The following is a 21928-nucleotide window of genomic DNA, read 5'->3' as shown; positions in this document are numbered from 1 at the left end:
AGGGTGGCGTCCCCACTAAAGCTCCACACAGGCTAACAGCAGGCCCGCCAGCTTGCTCCAGCTGTCTCTTGGTTGTCAGTCTTGCCCCTTCTCCAAGGGACTCAGGGGAGTCAGGCAGACAGCAGGACCCTGGCATAAAAATCATCATAACCACCAGGTCTTCACAGAGTTTATCAAGCTCCGCGCTCTGCTGTGGAGGCCATCATCCAAGCACCTCGGTGACCGTACATTTTACGGATGAGGAAAGTGGAACAGAAAGATGAAGTGACTTGTCTGGGGCCACATAAAAAAAGGCTTGGCAGGACCGGGCTCCTGGCTCCTGACCCCACATTCTTTCCACTGCCCTGCCCAGTGGCCAGCTCAGACCCACATCCCCAACATCTACTGCAAGCCTCATTCCCAGCCCTAAGCAGGTATTTCTCACCCTTCTTCTGGGAGCCCCAACCCAGCCCTCAAGCAAATATATTCACAAATTTTTCATCCAGGTGGGGACTGTCCACTCTCCTTCCAAGAGGCTCTGTCTGGCAGCCGGCTGTCTACTGGGGTGGCACAGCAAGGGTTAACAGCAGGAACTAATATTTAGAAACAGCACAAACCCAGAGGAGTCAGCTGTGGCCAGCTGGTCACAGCCACTGAAGCCACCAGCCTTTGTGAACGTGGTATGGAAGATGAGTGCCTGCTTCTGCAGAGCAAAGGCTCCGAGAGGCTCCTTCACCGCCCCCGGCCCTTGTCCTCCCAGCACGGTTTGTGTGTGGATCAGAGCCCAGGGCAAAGCCCTCCACTGGCCTCCCTTCCACATCTGGCTCCTGAGGGGGGCAAACATAACTTTCCAGCTCCCGAACTGAAATTGTTGGGACTGGCTGCTCCCGCCCCTCCTGAGCCTGGCTGCCTGTACTTGGAGGAGCCCTATGTGTGCCTCTGCCAGAAGCAGGATCAGCACCACTCCTAACAGAGGCCCCAGGTCAAAGGCCCAGGCCCAGGGCCTGGGCTTAAGCCAAGGGGAGCTCTTACACATACAAAACTGCAGGGCCACTGAGCCAGAGCCTAAAGCCCATGCCCTCTTGCACAGTAGTGGCCTAGGTTCTGTGACCTTCATGGCAGAGGGCCAATTCCCTGAGGGCAGGCCCTGGGCAGCAGGAGCACAGCCCTGCTTGGGCACCACCCCATCTAGGGCACAGGCACACACCATTTACCAGCAGCCATGGCCACAGGCCCTTGGTGGCCCAGGCGACCAGGGCGTAAAACGCCCCGGCCATGGTGGGCCAAACCACAGCCACTGCCCAGAGCGGGGACTCTTAGTCCAACCACACAGTGGCGAAATGGCGAACAGCAGCCGCCTGGCCAGCATGCTTGGCTGAACTCTGCTGGCAGGGAGGTGGGTATTACTGGGCCCTCTGTTGTCTTCTTCTCCAAGAACAATTGGAGAAATGGAGGCAGCACATACCACAGGTCACTGTAGCTTCACAGAAGTTTGAATCTTCTTTTGCCCCTGGGTGGGAACATCCTTCTTCCTTCTTCTAAGTGTGTTCTAAGCCTCCTTCTTTCCTCCTCCCTCCCACCCTGTCCCCTGTCCCATGCTTGGCTGGGGAGGCATGGACACCTCCTGACCCAGCTAGGCAGGCCCCAGGTGAAACTTGGAGAGCTACGGAGATCAGGACTCCAGGGAATCGTTTGAAAGAGAAGTCACCGTGCACGAAGGAGGGCTAGGAGGGCTTGCTGGAGGAAGGTGAGATGTGGCCAGGGAGCTAGGGGCAGTCAGGGATGGCCACCAAGGACGCCTGGCCAAGCAAAGTCATGGCAAAGGTTGGAAGGCAGAAGGGAGAAGGCCCAAGCCAGACCTGAGGATGCCAGGGAGGCCCTGGTCAGCTCTGCTCAGCACTGAGGCTTCAGGGCCTCGGGGCAGCTTGCTGAGGAGCTGGAGAGGGGACAGTTGCGGAGCAGGCACGGCTGCTCCAGCAGCCTTTGTTCCAAGACAGTGGGAGGCGGTCAGTGGTCAGTTTCAAAGGCACACAGGGGCCTCGACTTTCTGCCAGTCTGCCTGGCATGATGCTGCCCAGCATTGGTCCAGAGTTCCAGCCCTAGGTTATGGCTGAGCAAAGGCCAGGCCTGTGTGCGCTGGAGCCGCAGCATCCCTTTTTCACTGAGAGCCTCAGTTTCCTCATCTGGAAGAAGGGACACTGTCGGCCAACCCATACACTTCCCAATGTTGTCAAGAGAGCAGGTGAATGTTTTAGGAACTGGGAAGCCCCAGGCAGAGATGCCTAGCCAGGTTACTGCTTGTGCTAAGGTCGCATTTTCCAGGCCTGTGTTTCTCTGCACAGCTAGCAACAAGGCAGGGGGAGGCTCCCAGCTAATCCAGACTTGAATCTCAGCTGTGGGCGGGAGCGCCCTGTCTGGAGGCTCCATAGACATCTGTGTAGGTGGGGAGCAGGTGATGGGAGGGGAAGGGAAGGAGATGGGGGCCAGTGGGACCTTTCACCCAAATTTTTGATTCATAGAGCTGTGTAACCCCTCTGTCTCTTTTTCTATTCCCAAAGAAAGCTCTTTTCCTCCAAACACAGTCTTCCAAGCAGACCCCCCAACCCCAGCCCCATAGCTGGTCAGTAATTAGCCCCTAATGAGGACCAGGTGTCCTGCTGACTTGAGGAGAAGGAAAAACATGGGACAAATTCAGAATCAAATGACTTTACTCACTCACTGAAGCTAGCCTGCTATTGCGCCTCCGTCCCAGGGTCTCCTAGGGCACCTGGATGGAAGCCTAGGGCCTGCCAAATCCCCATAGAACAAAGTATAATTGGTTTCTTAGTCAACTACGGTAGACATTTATTGCACACCTACTGTATGCAGCAGCCTGTGGAGGGGAAAATTAAAGCTTTACAACAAGGGAGGTGATATGTGTAAAGCTGTATGTAAACCACGAATCACAGGGAATGTGCAGGATGACAGAGGCAGAGGAGAAAGGATAAGCATTTAATGAGCACCTACTGTATGCCAGGCCCTGGGCTAGGCACTCAAGGTACATTAAAGGATTTAATCGTCATCAATCCAATTTTACAAATGAGGAAACTGCCACAGAGAGGTGAGGTGACTTGTTCAAGGTTTGACAGCCAGGTAGGAGAGCTGGGATTCGAACCCAGGTCTCTCTGGTTTCAAGACCAGTACTCATAACCCCTGCATGGACCAGGCACCATCACACCTCGAAAAACCTGTCACTCAGCCTGCTGGGATGCATTCCAGGATGCGGCCCCCACCTCCCCCCTCCCCTGGCCCTGGCTTTGCCCCTGACTATGTTGGTCAGACTTGCATCCGCAGGTGAGTGAGGGGCCTGAGACCCTAACCCAGCCTGGCAGAACTAGAGGGGTTCCTGCAGGAGGGAAAAGGGACAGGAGGAGCCAGAAGTGGCCCCCAGATCAGGAGTCAAGCAGGCTGCGCTTTTCCCACCACTGGCTGGGGTCGCCAGGGGTTCAATCCTGGGGTGGACACGGGACCCTGCCACCTCAGGTTATGGGGTTTCAAGCTAGCCAAGGCTGTCCAGTTAGGGGCGGGGGCAGGCGCCCCAGGCATGGATTGTCTAGGGCATGGCTTTGCCCGTTTGGATTGTCGGAGACACCAGTGGGGCCACCCCAATGCTGGCCAGGCTTTGTTTGCCAGGCAAGTTTGGGGTGACTATGTTGGGGTCCAAAGGGACCCGGTGACAGTGAGAAGTGGGTCCTCCAGCCTCAGATGCTCCGGACCAGGAACAGGGAGAACAAGGCGGGAAACGAGGAAGGAGCCACCCTGCCCTCCCCTGTGAGGAGCCCCCACACACACCCCTCCAGCCACCCCCCAGCTCTGCCCCTTCTCCCCTCTCCTTGCTCCCCTGAGGATCCATCTGTCTATCTGCCACCTCCCCTCTTCCTTCTCTCCTCCTCTTCCTGACAGGCAGGACCCCCCCACCCACCACCCACTCTCAGCCTCCTAGAGGCAGAGCCGGTGCCCCTCAGATACACTGTGCCCCAGCGGGGGCTTGTCCTACAGATAGCCCTGGACCACCCCCTGCCACACCTCCTCATCCCAGCTGACTGACTCCAGCAGAGGCTGGAATGGAGTTCGCTACAGGGCTGCTGGGATGTATCCCCTCTGTCTCGATGCCAGAAACCCCATGACAAAAGCATTCTTCCTTCCGCGGAAGGCAGCCTCTACTTATGCCATAAAGAACTGGGTGGCCTTAGGGCCCATCCATCATCACTACCCATGTGTGATTCAGTGCTCTAGCTGCACCTTCTCTGAGATCATTCCCAAGAGCAACATGGGAGCCAGGCGAAGGCCTGAGCCTCCTCACAAGGGGCCCAGGGCTACACCCTCTCCCCTTCAGATGGAGAAGCAGCTCTAAAAGAGGGCATCACATGGTTCCCAGAAGGGAAGGAGTCAAGGAGGACCCCCCGGGTGAATCAGGCTGATCCCCCAGGCCCCTGTTCCTGCAGGAATCGGATCCTGAGATCTCAGCCTGAGGGATGGGCTGGGCGGCCCGAGAGAAGGGAGCATCCCAAGGTGACCAGGGCAGTCAGCTCATCCAGCCCCAGCCTCCAGCCAAGGAGGGATTCCTCCCAGTACTCCCCACCTCCCATGCCTCACCCGAGAGCCATTCTCAACACTCCCTTTCTTAGGCCCTGGACGGCATGCAGGCATGGTGCTAGGCTCCAGGGGCACAGGATATTGAGAGACTGGAACTGAGACTCATTCAGGAGGCAGAAAGGCAAATTAAATCCCAAACAGCAAATATCTGGATGACAAGTACCGAGGGGAGAAAATCAGGGCAAGCTGGGGTGGGACACAGGTGGTCCTCGAACCATGCCTTGGTGGATGGGAACGGAGTCAGTCCTCCAGGCAGGGGCACTGACTCAGAGGTACCGAGGTGGGCATAAGCAGAGGGGTGTTGAGACAGGAAGGCCAGCAGCCTGGTTGGGAGGCACATCTCGAGCACAGGCCAGGGAGAACCACTGGGCTGGGGCACGGAAGCCTTAAATGGGAAAATGAGGCCCACGGCCTTATGCCCTATTGCAGAGGAGATGCCACCAGGGTTTTAGGGCAAGAGAACAGCATGGTGCTGTGGGGCCCCAAGCAAAGCTATACCACCCCCGCCTTTAGGGAGGACTCAGAAATGAGGGGAGGGGGTGGGAGAGCCCCTGTCCAGCAGCCCATCTCTGTCACTCACCCCTGGTCCAGCTCCTGTCCTGATTTCTGCAAAGTAGGGGCAGCCCCTGCCCGAGGAAGGCATCCCTCTCACCCTTCCCGGATGCCCCTGGCTGCAAAGGCCCTTGTCCTCCCATATTCGAGTGAGGCATGCTGGGAGACTCTCCCTCCACTCATCAACGTTTGAGGCATCTGGGTCAGGGGGCCTGGCAGTCAGCACCCTAGAGGCCATCTGAACCAATCTTCCACTTGTATAGAGAGGGAAACTGAGGCCCCAGAGAGGAAGAAAAGTACTCTGAGTTCCACCAAGAAACCCAGCAGCCCAGGAAGAGCCCCCAGCCCTGCTTTGAGGGTGCTCCCAGCCTGCGTGGGGGCCTGGGTTTGGGCCACTGTGACAGTGTGGATGACAGATGCGGTGTCCAGCTCCTTCTGAGCTGTGTGGGAGGCCCCAGCAGAGAGAGCCAGGCGTCAGGGGAGACTAGATTTGAGCCGATACTGGAAGGACAGGCAGAGAAGGAAGGAGGTGACATTCTAGTCGGGGGGGTCACAGTGAGCACAGGGCAGGCAGGGATGGTGGCTCCCACACCTCTTCCCTGTCACCGCTGACTTTGAAAGGCAGAATGTGAGGGGTTGAAGTGGGACCCAGGTGAGGGAGTACCTGGCAGGGAGGGCTTGTGTGTTACCTGGGTGGGAACTCAGAATTGATGGGGGTATCTTAGCATGCAGGGCCGCAGGGACACCAGGTACAAGAAATTGAAGCAGGGTAGATCCTGCTGCCTCTGAGGATGGCTCGGGGGGACCAATGGTGCTCAGGACAGGCACTGAGCCTTGTGTGCACCTTTTGTGCCACTCCAGGCCTCCAGAGCAGAGCAGGGCCCAGGGGCCAGCGCCCTTGGCCCAGCCCACCCAGACTCGAGAAAAACTGTTCTAGAGCCAAGTGTAACGGAGCCTCCCTCCCTACGCCTGCCCGCCCAGGCAGGACAAGAAGGGCCTTTTAGTGCTGCCCGCCTGGGGGGACCGGGGTGGGCCACGCCAGGTGAGCCAGGTGGCTGTCGATGATGGCAGGAGGGGAGTGGGGTGCGTGTGGAACTCGTGGAGGAAGTGTATAGGCTATGTCTGGGAACTGGGCGTGCTGCCCAGGAGGGGTGGGCAGGGGAGGGGGAGTTGGAAATAGCCCTGACGTCCACACTTACTGATGCACACGGCCACTCTCACAGACCTGGATGAGGTGGCCGGGACCAGGAGCCCAGGACAGAGGCTAATGCCTCTGTCTCCAAGTCCCCTACCTTAAAGACCTGGGTCAGTGGTGCTTGCGGGGAAGGAAGTGAGCACAGGATGGGGACGGGGTGCCACCCTGAGCTGTGTCTTCTATTCAAGGCCAGGAGCAAATGAACAAGGGGCCTCTGGGTCTGGGACTGGAGCCTGATCCCTCCCTGGTCCCTCTGCTCCTTCACTGCCTTTCCCCCTGACTCCCGCCCCATCCAGCTCTCCTCTTGCCTCCAACATGCCCTCCGCCCCAGCATATGTCAATTCAATAGAGCCTTGTAGAGAGAGCCAAGACTCTTCCCTCCAGCTGCACGCTTAGGGCATGGCTCTCAAATTCTCTAATATATTACCATTCCTACTCGAGTTTGTATGAGGAGTTTTTTGAAGGAACTGGAATTTGTATGAACAATTTGTGCTTGGCTCTCCGTGGGCAGCAGTTCCGGGCTCTCCGCCTCCCTGAGGGTCCGTGAACTCCAAACGGGAGAGGTGATAGAGCTGTCTTATCGCTGCGTTCTTACCTCCAGGGACACCCCATAGTGCGCAATAACCATGTTGTTAGTCCTGCAGCCCCACAGCAGCCCTGCAGGTCAGGAAAGTCACTGCAGCCTCAACCTCCCAGGCTCAAGCTATCTCCCCACCTCAGCCTCCTGAGTAGCTGGGACCTCAGGCATGTGCCACCACACCAGGGTAATTATTTTTTGCAGAGATGAGGTCTTGTTCTCACTCTTGTGTTGTCCAGGGCTGGGTCCCCTGAACCTTGTTGGAAGCAAGCTCCCACCTGGAAGCACTCTCCCAGCAAGCAAGGATTACAGATGTGAGCCACATATCTGTCCAACATCTCATTTTACAGCTGGGAGTAAAACCTGGAGGTCTCAGGAGAAAGGACCTCAGGCCCCTCTCTGGGCACACAGGCCGTGGTGTTCTCACTTACCCCAACAGCAGTGAGCTTCCCCACATCAGGCCAGGTTGACAGCCACCCACCAGTGGGCTCAGGCCCCATTAGGGGAAAGAGAGAGGTCTGCAGGGACAGGCAGCTCCCTGAGGACTCCAGATGTTTGTTCCTGTCTCCCCATCCCCCACCAGCCAGCATTTTCTCCCTCTCCAAACCCTCCCCACTTTCTCACAGCCTAAGCAAATCCCCTTCAAATAAGCCCCCACCAAAAGCTGGGGTTGCCAATGAAGCCACGTTTGTCTCTCTGTAGGGTCATAGCTGTAGGGCTGCCATCAAGGTGGCCTGGTGGCAGGGGTGGGCCCCGTCAGGAACAGTGCCTGTCCTGTTGAGCATTCCTGCCTCTCGCTCAGCTCCTCCCCACGCCCATGCCGCTCCCAGCCTGTGAGGAGCCCATGGCTGCCCCTGCCAGCCTTGGGCGCAGGCAGCTGCGGCCTCCAGCCATCGCTCCTGCTTCAACACTTCAGTGTGGCTCCCGGCCTAAGGCTGAGGCGCACAAAGTGGAGGCCTCCCGAACTTTACTGCAGAAACCCCTGACCCCAGACCAGCCCCCAGTGGATCCTGGGGAAACCCGGGCTCAGAGAGAGGAGCCTCCTTGTTCAGAGTCACACAGCGAGTCCTCAGCAGATTAGGGGGTGGGCTCCCTACTCTTTCTCCCCGGTTTGGGTGGTAGCTTCACCCTCAGGACCAGCAGTTCCCCGGGAGCACACATCCCACCTGCTTCGCTCAGGGGTCTCCCCCATCGTAGGGCTCACAGCCTGGTCCCCAGAGGGGTGTAGAGATCACTGAGCCAACCAGGGATTTTCCAGCTGTGCGCCAACGCACCCCAGGGCTTTCCAGCTGAGCCAGCCTGGAGGCGGCTGAGCTTGGGATTATGGGATGCTTGCCCCACCCCAATTCATGCAGAGCCGCATGAATTCTTGGGTTCCATGAAGATTGGTAGTAAGGGCTCTTGGAAGATGTCCTTCCCCAAGTCTGGGAGACTGGAGGCCGGGAGCAGAAGACGGTCCCAGCTTCCTCACAGCAGGCCTGGGGCTGTGTGGCCTTTCCTGCCCCAGCTTCCTGCTCCTGCCCCTGCTTGCTGGCCCTCACGCCACACTGGCTGAGTGTCCCTTATCTGAAACGTTGGGGACCTGAAGTGTTTCAGATTTAGAAATTTTTTGGCTTTTGGAATATTTGTTATATATAATGAGATATTTTGAAGATGGGACCCAAATCTAAACATGAAATTGATTTGTGTTTCATATACACCTTATACACATAAGCTGAAGGTAACTTTTTAGATTTTTAAAAAATAATTTTGTGCCTGAGATAAATTTATGTTAAGTTCTTATGTGTGGAGGCCAGGCGTGGTGGCTCACGCCTGTAATCCCAGCACTTTGGGAGGCTGAGGTGGGAGGGTCACCTGAGTTCAGGAGTTCGAGACCAGCCTGGCCAACATGGTGAAACCCTGTCTCTAGTAAAAATACAAAAATTAGCTGGGCGTGTTGGCAACTCCCGTAATCCCAGCTACTCGGGAGACGGAGGCATGAGAATCACTTGAACCTGGGAGGAAGATGTTCCAGTGAGCTAAGATCACGTCACTGCACTCCAGCCTGGGTGACAGAGTGAGTGAGGGTTCATCTAAAAAAAAAAAGTTCTTATGTGTGGGATTTTCCACTGGTGGCATCCTATTGGCACTCAAAAATTTAAGGGCATTTGGATTTTGAATTTTCAGATTAGGGATGCTCAACTGTGCTACACTATGTCTTTCTCTCCCCAAATATATCATCCTCCCTGGTCAAGGTGATCCTGTGTCCCACAGACTGGCTGATCAGGTAGAACTAGGCCATCATATAATAACCCATAACGGCTGGCACCCGTCCACTTCTGCTCAAGCTGCTCCATGCAACCGGCCTTCCCCTTTCCCTTCATCCCTCCGCCCAGCTCCAGCACCCCCAGGAGCCTTGCCCTAATCCACAGATTGCTCTGACTCCATGACCTGACTCCTCAGGCCCCTCCCCTGGGCCCCTGCCTCCATCTCTGTGGGGTTATAGGCCTTTCTTCCCCCACCCTCACCTGGCCTCTGTCCCCGGTCCATGACCTTCTTCAGCCTGACACCCAGCCTGTGTGCACTCTCACACACACACACTCACACACATACACACTCACACACACTCCTCTCCCACTCTCTCACACATACACACACAAGACACACACACTCACACACACACCCTCTCACACTCACACACACCCCCCCCACACACTCTCACACTCACACAACACATACTCTTTCACACACTTACAAACACACTCTCACACACACACATACACACTCTCTCACACACACACTCCCTCACACACTCTCACACACACACACACACACACACAGAGTGTTGCTCAGGGGCAAGGAGTGTCCCACTCCTGAGCCAGCAGCCCCAGGGAAAACCGCCAACTCAGGACACAGTGCCTCGTCCCACCGCCAGGGCCGGCCCTCTGGCCTGGGCCAGTCCACTCTCTGGGGAGATAGAGGGGGCTGGGGAGAGGAGACCAACTTCCGTTCCCACCTAAGAGCAGCCCCTTCCCCCACCCACATTTCAGGAAGGGGCAGCTATAAATACCAGTAGGACCAGGACACTGATTCCCACGACACCCGCTTCTCCCTGCCCCTTCCCTGTGCACAGCGGCTGGGGCCAGACCAGCTCTCCTGCAGCTGGAGGCCACCCAGGCAGGCCTGAGGCCTAGCCACACACACACAGACACACACACACACATATAGAGACAGACACATACACACACACACAGACACACACACACATACACACACACACACACAGACACACATAGACACACACATACACATAGAGACAGACACATACACACACACACACACACACATACACACATACACATAGACACACACATACACAGAGACAGACACATACACACACACAGACACACACACATATAGAGACAGACACATACACACACACACAGACATACACACACACAGATACATACACACACACACACACATACACATACATACACACACACAGACACATACACACACACACACACACACATACACACACACATACACATACAGATACACACACAGACATTACACACACTTACAGACAGATACATACACACACACACATACACACATATACATACATACACACAGATACACACACATACATATACATAACACAGACACACACACACATACACATACACATAGAGACAGACACATACACATACACACACACACACAGAGACATAGACACACAGACAGGCACAGGCACACACACACATACACACAGAGATACACACAGACACACACAGAGACACAACACACACACATATGCACATAGACACACACACACAGACACACACAGACACAGATACACACACACACAGAGACACACAGACACCACACACACACACACACACACACACACACACACTCTTACTTCCCACACTAGTCAAGGAAGGAGCAAATCTCCCTTTAGAGTTCATGGCTGAGAGGGAGCTCCTCCCCTGCCCCTCAGCCCTGACCCAGGCCCCACCTCTCCCTCCTCTGAGTGCTGAGCTGTGGGCACCCATACAGGGAAGCGGGAGGCCAGGCACGGGTGGTAAAACACGGCGTTAGAGGGCTCAGATTGAATTCCAGCCCTAACACCCCATGCGTGACCTTGAGCAAGTAACTCTGTCTTTCTGAGCCTCAGTTTTCTCCTCTATAAAATGGGGATAAATAATTTCAACCTTATGTGTTGTGAGAATTAAGCAAGACACTGTGCCTGGAATCAATGCTCAGTGGCATGTCTGCTCCTGAGGCTGCAGTCACTCTGCTATTAGCATCTTCTTCCCAGGGTGGAGCGGCTCGGCCACGTGGGGCTTCGGCTTAGGAATCTTTAAGGAAGGTTCCGAGGCAAAGCTTGGAGGAGGTGGCCCTGTGAGTCTGTGGGACCAGGTGACGTGGAAAAGGAGAGGTGGGCTCTTGAGGGGGGATCAGCCAGCCGCTGCCTGCCAGCCCAGGACCCTTCAGAAGGTGGGAGGGGCTGGGAGTCTGCATCTGTCTGGCTAACTGGGCTGAGGCCCACACCCCTCTCCCAGTGCTAGAAGAAGTGGGGACAGCCCCTCCCCAGGGCCTGTTTCTCCCAAGCCTAGCAGCCCCTAGGATGGAGCTCACTGGGCCGGGGCACAGCAGGAACCCCCGGTCCCCAGAGCAGGTGGGTGGGGAGAAGAGAATGAGCAGGCACCAGGACCTTTTATGGGATGGGGGACTCCAGAAGCCTGTCTTTTCTCTGTTCTCTACCAGCCCCTCAGCAGTCCCTCTCTGGAGGTGGGGGCTGGAGGCCAGGGCCCAGGGATGCGAGACAGCTCACCTGCCAGTGTCACCATGGTGCTCTTACCAGCACCTCATGATATAAGCAGTGGTGGCTGCATCTCACGAGGAGCAGAAATCCAGACTGAGGGGAGGGGACAGCCCTCTCCACTCTGGGCTGCTAGGACCCCTCAGGGGTATGGGTGTATGTGTGAGCTCAGCATAGGGGGAGGTATGGGGAGGTGACTGAGGTGACTGCAGAGTGGGGTGCGTAGCTCGGGGCAGGGACACTGGAGGGAACTGGGACAAGGGCTGGCCCATGCCTGAGCCCCCAGGCCGAGATCCCATTGTGCAGGCTCCCACTGCCTTCACCCCCATAGTGGTGACTCTTCTCCACAGACCCTTGGGCAGGGCCTGGCCAGGCCCCCCACCCACATGTGCTAACGGAATCCAGGTGGCTGCTCCTGGCCGAGGTTCCATCTCTGGGCAACTGGGGCCCATGTGCTTCTGGCCACCCATCTGGAGCCTGGCTGAGCCCCTCCAGGGGTGGCTACTCAGACAGGGGCTGCCCCTCCAACCGTGGACAGCCCTGGAGTTGGGGAGATATTGTAGAGACCTCAGCCAGCTGGGTGATGGTGCCACAGCCCTTGGGCTTCCTGGCCCTGCTGTGTGGCCTTGGGGAGACCCCTGGCCCTATCTGGGCCTCTGAGTGGAATCCTCAGTCTCCTGGGTCAGCTCTAAATTCTGCGCTTAAGCCTCTTGGGAACAGGACAGGGGGCTCTGCCTCTATCTAGAGAGAGCCAGCTGCTTGTCCTGGGCCAAGCAGCAAGGCAGGCTAGGCCTAGAGTGGGGCTGAGAAGCAGCCAGCCTGCCAGGGCTCCCTGGCATTGGAAAGCCGCTTTCCTAATTTGGCATGGAGCCCCGGGGCTCTCCCCGGGATGACAGTGGCGGCTCCTCTCCACCCCCGGTTCCCATCTTCCACCCCTGGCCCCAGCCCCACCCTGCCAAAAATAAACCCAGACCACCCCATCTTGTACCAGCCAGACCCACCCAGCCCCTCCAGAGCCAATTGAGTCACCACTCAGAGCTGCTCCTTTTTTAACTGTCTGAGTCACTGCTTGTGGCTCCATGACACATGCCCCAGGCTACAGACCCCGCAGCCCCCTACAAGCACAGCCAAGGGAGGGGTCTGAGTAGAGGCTGGCAGCAGGAGTGAGTCCAGGCCATAGCCTTAGCTTGTGAGCCCTCCAGGCCTAGGGAACTCATCCCATAACAAGCCAGAGACCAGACCTGTCCCTCGAGATCCTGGCCTGAGGTCCTGGCCGTGCCCAAGACAGCCCTTGGGGATCTTGGTGACAAGGTCAATCTGGGCTCTGCCCCACCGCATTGTGTTGCCTCCAACAGGCCTGGGCCTCCCCTGCAGGACTGCCAGGAATAGAGGGTCTCCAGGCCCTGGGCCCTGGGGGCTGGGGGTGGGCGAGGCCTGGCCTTCTGGGGTGAAGGCCACAGAGGCGCCTGCTCCCTCCCTCCTCACCGGCTCTACCCAGACTCTGACCACGCTACATGGAGCACCATGAAGACTTTCTATGGGACGGAAGCTACACTTCAGTCTCCACTCACGGCTTCTGTCTGCCCTTGCTAAAGGTCAACCGGGCTGCAGAGCTTTCCCCTGTCTCTTGTCCGCCCCCCCATCCTGCTCTCTCCATCTCTCTGTCCCTTCCCACCCCTGGCTCTGGTTCCTCCATCTCTTTCCGTCTGTCTTTCCCACCCTGTCTCTCTGTCTGCCCATCTCTCCAGTCCTGCTCTGTTCTCCTTCCCTTCTCCTTTACCCGGTTCCGGTTCGTAACAGTCAGAGTGCTCCCTGCTGCCAGCACCCCACCCCTCCCCAGGGCCCTCTCTGCCTTCTCAGTAGACATAACAGACCCTCACCTCCTCCCATTCCCACAAGGGACTCCGGGCCCCAGGACCAATCCTGAGAAATGTTCCGCCCCCTCACCAGGTCCTCCCCGCCCCGAAAGTGCAGGCTACATCCTGTCCCAGGGAGTGTCAGGATCCCACAGGCACTTCCTTGGGAGTTGAGAAAGGCGGGCAGGGGACCTGGGAATGGCCCCACTTCCAGCCAAGCTTAGAGCAGGGGTCACGTAGCCTCAAACCCCATCGCCTCCCTGTCTGTGGCTTTCGTGGGCTCTCCCGGGGCTATAACAGGGGCTCTTGGATTCTATTTTCTTTAAAAACAAGCACCAGACTGTCACCACAGGCCCAGAAAAGCAGTCTCTGGCTCTGACAGTCCCTCGAGCCCTTCCAGGCCATTGTGTCCAGTCCTCTGCCTCAGCCCTGGGGTCCTGGAGGGCAGAGGAGGCCTGGAAAGGAGCCTGGAGGTAAGACAGGGAGGGGAAGGGCAAGCTCAGGAGGTGGCTCCTCCCTCCCTCCTTTCCTCCCACCTCCTGTCCCCAAGCAAGGTTAGTCTTGTCCCCAAGGCTCACACTGTAAATGGAGAGAGGTGACAACAGCACAGCCCCCTGGGCCACAGTGAGTGTGTTTGCACCCCAAGGACAAAGAAGGTGCTTTGGGCTTTTTTCCTGAAAGAGCATGAGGACAGTTCACAGGCAGACAGGAGAGAAGAGCTGGCCGGGCAGCAGGCCCATCCTGAGCCGGCTGGCAGCGCATGGCCCTGCCAGGCGTGCAAAAAGCAGTGTAGGATCTAGTGAGGCAGAGGCGTGGAGTGTCCGTGGAAGACAGCAGGAGACTCTGGAAGGCAGAGTCTAGGGCACCCTGGCCTTCAGTGCCACTCGGGGGTGGGGGCCTGACCCTGGAGCAGTGGGAGCCACCAAAGGCTTCCAGGCAAGGGAGGCTGAGGGAGCAGCTTTCAGTTTGGGTTAACTGGGGCTGCTATTAGCAAAGGGAGGCAGGAGATTCATTAAACCAGACCAAGGACCGTGGCCAGTTGCCTTATGGATGGACCAGGGAGCAAGAGAGGGAGATGAATTTGAAGGAGAATTTGGGAGCAGGAAGGATGGAACCTGAGTATTAGTTAGCAGTGGCCATGGGGAGGGAGGAGGAGGAGAGTCCAGCGCAACCCTCAGATGTCTACTCAGCAACGGGTGGACAGTTGGGCCTTCACAGGGCTGGGGAGCAGGCTGTAGGGGAGAGGACACTGAGTCCTCCTTGCTTTGGGTGGGGTTGGGCTTGGGGGTTCCTATGAGTGTTCCTGGCATGGACATCTGAGGGACACTGGCAGTGGGCCGGGAGAGTTGGTGCCAGTGAGAGAGACATGGTGCATCAGCAAAGAGGCTGGGCCTGAGGCCGGGAGGGAAAAGGAGGGCCAGAGGGAGTGTGGCCGTGGTGGGCACAGCTCTGGGGGGCCCACAGGCTGCAGGCTTCCAGGCAGTTGACAGGTGGTGGTGCTAGGCGGGAACCTATTCCTGGAGGAGCCAGGCCTGCCCAGGAAGAGAGGTCTCAGTTTCAGAATCTCTGATGGGCCTGGTTAGCCCAGAGGTCCACTAGCAAGGACACTGAGGTTTCCTGGTGCACCTTCCCGGCAATGCCCTCCCGATGGAGCACGACCAGTGCCCGGGCCTGCTGTGGTGGGACAGCTCTGCCTGATAGAAAACCCCTCACGCAGGCCAAATGTCACCTCATTTAATCCTTTCGTTCCCTTAGATACTGATGTCACCTCCCTCATCACCGGTCCGTGGGCCTCCTGGCTGCACACACACCCTGGGCAGGGGATGTGGGCCCTGGTCCTGTCCTCAAGAGCTTCCAGTCTGGCTGGACCTGTGGCCATTTAGGCCAGAGGTGGCTTTACTGTACCCACAGTAGTGGCCACACCTCTTGCCAGTCTGCTGGGCTGGTCAGAGGCCAGATCTGGGTCCCTCTATCCAGGTCCCCTTTTACAGATGGGGACACTGAGGCCAGGGAAAGCATGGAAGCACATGGCTCTGAGCCCTATGTGTGGGCTGGGAGTGTGAGTCCTGACCCAGACATCTGCCCTGGACATGGACTTCTGTCTGTGGGGTCAGCACACCCTCTGCCCTGTATTCAGATGGGGGAACTGAGGAGGAGGCACACAAGCTGTTGTGCCACCAGATTTCAGGTCCAGGCAGCCATCCAGACCCACAGTCACCATTTCCTCTGTTCTTCCCCCACCCCAACTCACACTCACTATCTCCAGACCCAGCCCGCCAGGCTGGGGAAGCCCCGAGACGCCGCCCCAACAGCCCTGTCTTTGGCGGTTTCTGCTGCCAGAGCCGAGGGGAGACTCAGAGATGAGCCATGGGCTGCCTGGTCCTGGATGCGGCCCAGGAGAGAGCCTGGCCCTCAGCCTCCTGGGGGCAGCTCCCACCCAGACCCCCTGTCTCTCCACCCTCCTCCCGGACCTCCAAGTCCCCAGTGGGCAGGGCTGGCACTTATCACTGACTTCTAGACTGAGTCATCCCCCGCCAGCCCCTGCAGAAGGGCCATCCCCATGCAGCCAGCCCCAGAGCCAGAGAGGCGGGGCTGCCAAACCTTCCAAGGAGAGCAGATGCTTCCCTCCCCTCCTCGCTGCCCCCTCCACCCGGCCCTGACAGAAGAGCCCCAGGGGACAAGAAGGGAAAGAGTGTGTCTTCCCCAGGCTGGGGTCCAGCTCTCACACCCTCCTCCCACTGGGGCCCTCGGCAGATGCTCCACTTCCGATTCACAGGCAGCAAGTAAACCCACCACGCCTCTCTGGGTGCACACACGGTGCATGTGCCCTGCCGACACCCACAGCCCCCAGCTCTGGAGCCACACCCGCAGGAGCTTAAGTCCCAGCCCTGCCGCTGCTCCACAGGCTAGCACAGAGGACTGCGCTCTCTGAGCCTCAGTTTCCTCACCTGTAAAATGGGAGATGCCTCCCAGGAGCCTGCTGGGCCTGGGAGGGGGGTGCTGGGCAGCCCCAGTGCCAAGTGAGGGTCCTTCACTCTTCTCTTCCCTGCCAGAAACCTTACCCCAGCCTGGGTCCACTGAGGTGAGGGTCCCAGATCCACTAGGGCCAGGAAAGTGGGGAGAAACGAGGTTACGGAAGGGGCCTGGAAACCCACCCATCTCCCTGTACAAGGGGGAAAATTATAAGGCAGGGAAAAGCCTCTTGGAACCACTCCCCACCGCAGCCACCCCACCCTCCTCGCCTGAGGCCTGGGGAGCAGCAGGGCCTGCACAAAGACACCATTGAGGCCCCGCTTCCTCCTCCCCCGGCCCAGCCCTGCAGCCTGGGTGGTCTCTGGGCTGCTTCTTCCCTCAAAACCTCTCATTTCCCCTCCTGCTTCCTCTGTGCTCCACTAGGCCCCAGGGTTGGGACATGTGGCCGGGAGCCCAGCGTTCGGCCCCTATCAGCCTCTGTGGACCAAGCTCAGCTTCTCCCACCCCACCTGCCCCTGCTTCCACTCTTCTTCCAGACGGGTTACCTTAACTGGAAATGTTCCCCAGTACATGCCCCTCCAGGTGGGTGACTCAGAGCGCTTGGTTAGAGGACTGCAGCTGAGGCCAGTGACCAGGGTCAGGGCCCAGCCAATAGCTGAGGAAACTGTTTTCCTCCCTGGCCTCCTTGGCCTTGCAGGGGACCGGAAAGGCAACTAAACAGAAGGTCAGCTGACCTGAGTGTGTGTCTCTTGGTTCAAGAGTTCTTGGGGCAAGGAGGGATCAGGCTGCCCTGACCCTGGCAGAGGTCTCTGCAGCATTTAGATGTGGAGGCAGTCACCTGAGCAGGTTCCTGGCACCCCAGCACTCCACTGGGATAAAGCAGTGTCTCCTGAGAGGACAGCTGCTGTTGTAAGCTCCATGGGATTTGGAACTAACCTACTGTTTTGTTTTGTTATGGTTTTTTTGCAACAGAGTCTCTCTTTGTCTCCTAGGCTGGAGTGCAGTGTCACAATCTCGAGTCACTGCAACCTCCGCCTTCTGGGTTCAAGTGATTCTCCTGTCTCAGCCTCCCAAGTAGCTTGGAGTACCTGCGTGCCCCACCATGCCCAGCTAATGTTTGTATTTTTAGTAGAGACAGGGTTTTGTCATGTTGGCCAGGCTGGTCTCAAACTCCAGACCTCAGGTGATCCACCTGCCTCAGCCTCCCAAAGTGCTGAGATTACAGGCATGAGCCACTACGCCTGGCCCAGAACTAACCTACTGTTGTCCACATTTCGGTAGCTCATGGGACAGGTGAGGAGCAGGCAGTCCGTGGGCTGCGGGGATGGCCCTGGGTGGTGGAATCCCAGTCTGGAAGCAGCCAGGAAGAGTGGCTAATGAGCAGTGAGCCCCGTGGGGTCTGCAGGTGTGTGAGTGTCTCCCAGGCAGCCCACCCCGGCCAGCGATGAGCCATCTAGCCTGAGCCCTGGTGACCCCAATGTCATCACTGGGTAGGTTATGTGGTCCCCTTAGTCTGACCTTAAGTCTCCCCTGTAACCTACCCCCTTGTAACCCTCAGAGTAACAGGTTGGGGGAAGGCGACAGTTCAGTGTGTGTGGCTGAGCCTGGGGGTCTGGCGACAGGAGGTTTGAGAGGGGCTGGCACCTGAGTAAGCACATCAGACAGCTTCTCCCTTGCCTGAGGAGCCCAGGGAGACCAATGTGCTGGGGAGGGAGCCTCCAGTTATGGCTCAGTATCCAGGGCCCACAGTGGGGGCTTTCTGCCAGACCGCGGGACTCTCAGCATCCCCTCCTCATCAGTTCCTGTCAGCCACACACACACATGTGTACACGGACACGACCCACACCCTGACACACTTCAGCCACTTCTGCTGGCTTGAAAGTAGATTGCTGGTGGAAGAAAAATCGGGGAGTCCCTTGGAGGTGCAAGGGGAGGAACTGACCTGAGGTCTAGAAGGCCAGGTGACCTCAGGGAGAGTCTGCTGCTGGGGAAGCGCACCTGGCCTGTCCATGCTCTCACACAGCCAGCATTCAGCCCCCAGGTGAGCCACGACCCCACCCCCCACCACACACACACCCATGAGGGGACACAGACAGCCCTTCATCCTGGCCTTGGCCCTCCCAGAGCACCCCAGCCCACAGCCCCCTCAGACTCCCTCACCCCTGCCTGCCTAGACCCGGAGCCAGGATCTCTACCCGTGGTGCTAAACTCCGAGGGGCTATGGTGGAGAAGTCCAGCTTCATCTTGGAGCAGGGCCCTCCCTCCCCAGCAGGCTGGCTGGGCGTCCCCTCCTCACTCCTGTGCATAGCAACAGGCTTGCTGCCAACATCCCGCCTTCTCTGTCTCCCTCGAGTTTTCCTCCTCCATCCCCTTCCTCGGGCCTTGGTCTGTATGTGAATTCAGTCTTTATGGAGGAGGGCATCTTGATTTCTCCTTCTCAGTTTTAATAACTTTCTCCCATGTTAGCTGTCTTCTTTGATTCCCATCACTGCATTGCTGTATTTGTGATTGAGTGAATGAATGAATGGGTCTCCCTTACGCATTCCACCTCTCACCTCCTGCTCTGTTTCTGTGGCACTGGGTGTCTTTCCCCCACATACAGATGTCCAGGTCTCCTGCCCTCACCCTCAACTACGGGCCCAGGCACTCCCCACCAGCCATCCTGCCCAGCAGCTTCAGGCTCCCAGACTTTCTCCCTTATAAAGTCAGGCAGCAGCAGACACCCAGGAATGCTACTGCTCCCATGACGCAGCCTGGCTGTGGGGCTGCCCCCAGGCAACCGGGAATGTGGTAGGAGTGGGGCACACAGGGATCCACTGCCAGAGAGTGGGGTGTAGTGGGGGTGCCTGGGTGGGTGGGGCTCACACGGGTGATGCTGGGCCTGCTGGATCTCTTTCTGCTTCTCTTTGTCAAATCGCTTCTCTGGAGCCTCAGTGTGTCTGTCTGGAAGGTGGAAGCTGAGTGCCCTGCCGCAGGCTTGAGCTACAGAGAACGCTGACGCTGTGGGACTCAGCACCCATGAAGGGTGGGGCCCCGGGCCAGGCCCTCCAGACTGTCCTAGGGCAAAGGGTGATGTGCCCAGAGACAGCCAGGATGGGGCAGAGGGAAGAGGGAGCCAAAGAGCTAGGGGGAGACCAGGGGGAGCAGAGGCAGAGCCTGGCAGCAGGGATGGCCAGAGTCGAAGGAGAGATGGAGCAGATACAGGGACAGAGGCAGCCTTCTGAGGACTCAGAAGGAACAGAGCCCACAGCAACCCTCAGCCTGGAAGAGGCATCTGTGTCTGAGACCTGGCCCTGGGCTGGCTGGGGAAGGTGGGGCCATGGCAGGGGGAAGCGGGCCTGATGGGCAGAGATGCTCCCCTCACGATGACCCTTGTCCCTGGAGCCTGGTGTCAGACAGAGGGCTGGGCGTCAGGATGGAAGCCTCAGGGGCCCATCCACACTCCTAGCAGTGCCTCCAGGGAGCCCGGAGATGCCAGCGCAGCCCTTGCCCTGCCAGAGGAGGCTTGCTGGGGACCTTGACCGAGGTTTCCCCTAGCCCCTGAGAAGGGACTTGGGAGGGAAAGGACACAGGCTTTTTCTGTGCCCCCAGGCCTAGGTCTCAGGAAGGATGGAGCCACCCCACCCTCAGGCCCAGACAGCAGTGCCCTGTTCATGGGGAGGAAGGGTGGGAAGCCTGAGGACATACCCACCTTTAGCAAACCTCTCTATGGGCGCCGAGCAGGAGGGGCAGGAACCCTCCAAGAACACACAGCCCCTTTCATGGAGCCAGGCCCAGCCAAGTAATGGCAGGCGGGCACCGAAAGGCAGGACAGGCCCAGGCACAATCATTGCTCTGTCCTGGCAGCTCCCGGCCCACACACGCACACACACACACAAACACACAGCCTTACTCAAACCCAAAGCACACCCCCAGCAGCCACCCACATGCTTGCGGGCACACACAAATACACATCTATTAATATACAGCCCTGGACGCTCACCGACGCACCTTCCAGAGAGAAGCCCATACACGCAGCACTCTTCCTGCCCCTCCCATGGGCCCCCAGACCTGTGGGGCATCCTGCTCCTCTCATGCCCAAGGCTTGGCACCTCCAGACACCCCACGCCATTAACCTTCTCCACATCCATATGGACAAACTCCTAGACCAGGGAGGGACCCCCAAGACTAATCCCTACAGTCAGGAGGGGGAAGAGGTGGGAGGGATGTGCCCATTTTACAGAATGGTGACACTGGAGGCCTGAAGTGGGCCCCTTCTCCTGGCTCAGAGGGCAGCCCATGGAGCTGCTGTAGGTCTGGACTGGTGTTTTGATGAATCATGGGTCCTCTTGACCCAGGAGAGTCAAGGGCAGGTCCGATCCAGCCTCTGCCGATGTCTCCCCACAACCTCCTCCATTCCCCCCCTCCCCCCAGGCAGGCAGCTGAGCCTGGCTTGACCCCATTCTACTTTCCCCTCTACTTCTCTCTTTTGCTTCATGTTAATCAGAGTCTCTAGGGGTGAGAGAGCAGAAATCCTCCTCAACCCCCCCAGACTCCATGTACCCCTGCCAGTCTTCTCTCACTGGCCTTGCTGTCCTAGAGACTGCTGCTTCCTCCCTCTCTGTGACTGTACACCACCGTCACCTCCTCCAGGAAGTCCTCTGGATTGACTCCTAGCTTATTACATCTTTATCCTGCACACCCTCTCCATTCAAAGCCCCTCTTCAACTGCCCCCGCCAACCACCTCCAAGACAGGGATTCTGGGTTCTTGCAACTGAAGCCCCTCAGAGAGTGTAAGAGGGGTAGAAAAAGGAAACCAGGAGGTGGAGGGAGTGGCACTGTCAGAGTTTCCAAAGCCCTGGCCAGCAAGGCCTCAGAGGCCTCTGTTGGGATGGGGGGCTGCCTGGCTATGTGCTCCAGCAGCACAAGACAGCCTGTGTGAGCCCCTCCCACTCAGCCCCACAGGAAGCAGCAGGGCCCAGCCCCTCAATGGACCCATTCAGACCCCAGCGCTCTGGAAAGTACCTCTGCTTCCTGCCACCCTCCCACTCTAGCCAAACAGGCTCTACTGTCTTCTGCTGGGAGGGGGCTGCAGGCAGGTGGTTCAGTGGTTAGGGCCAACCATCTAATTCAGTTCCTGTCTGGCCCAGAGCCCTGACATTGACCAAGCCTTGGCTGGTCTACATATGCCTTTAGTGCAAGGGTGGGTAGTGGCAGGGACATGTGCTGGGTAGGTAAATGTTTAGCAATGGGCTTTCTTGGGGAGGGGGAGCCCTTATTTACAGTGCTTGCCTCTTTTCCTGGTATAAATATTCTCACTATGGGCAGTATCACCGGCTCTCAAAATTCCTGAACATTCAACAGTCGGCTC

Source organism: Papio anubis, chromosome 7, assembly GCF_008728515.1.
Source record: "Papio anubis isolate 15944 chromosome 7, Panubis1.0, whole genome shotgun sequence".
Lineage (NCBI taxonomy): Eukaryota > Metazoa > Chordata > Mammalia > Primates > Cercopithecidae > Papio > Papio anubis.
The sequence above is the reverse complement of the archived record's forward strand: the minus strand, read 5'-3'. Positions refer to the sequence as shown.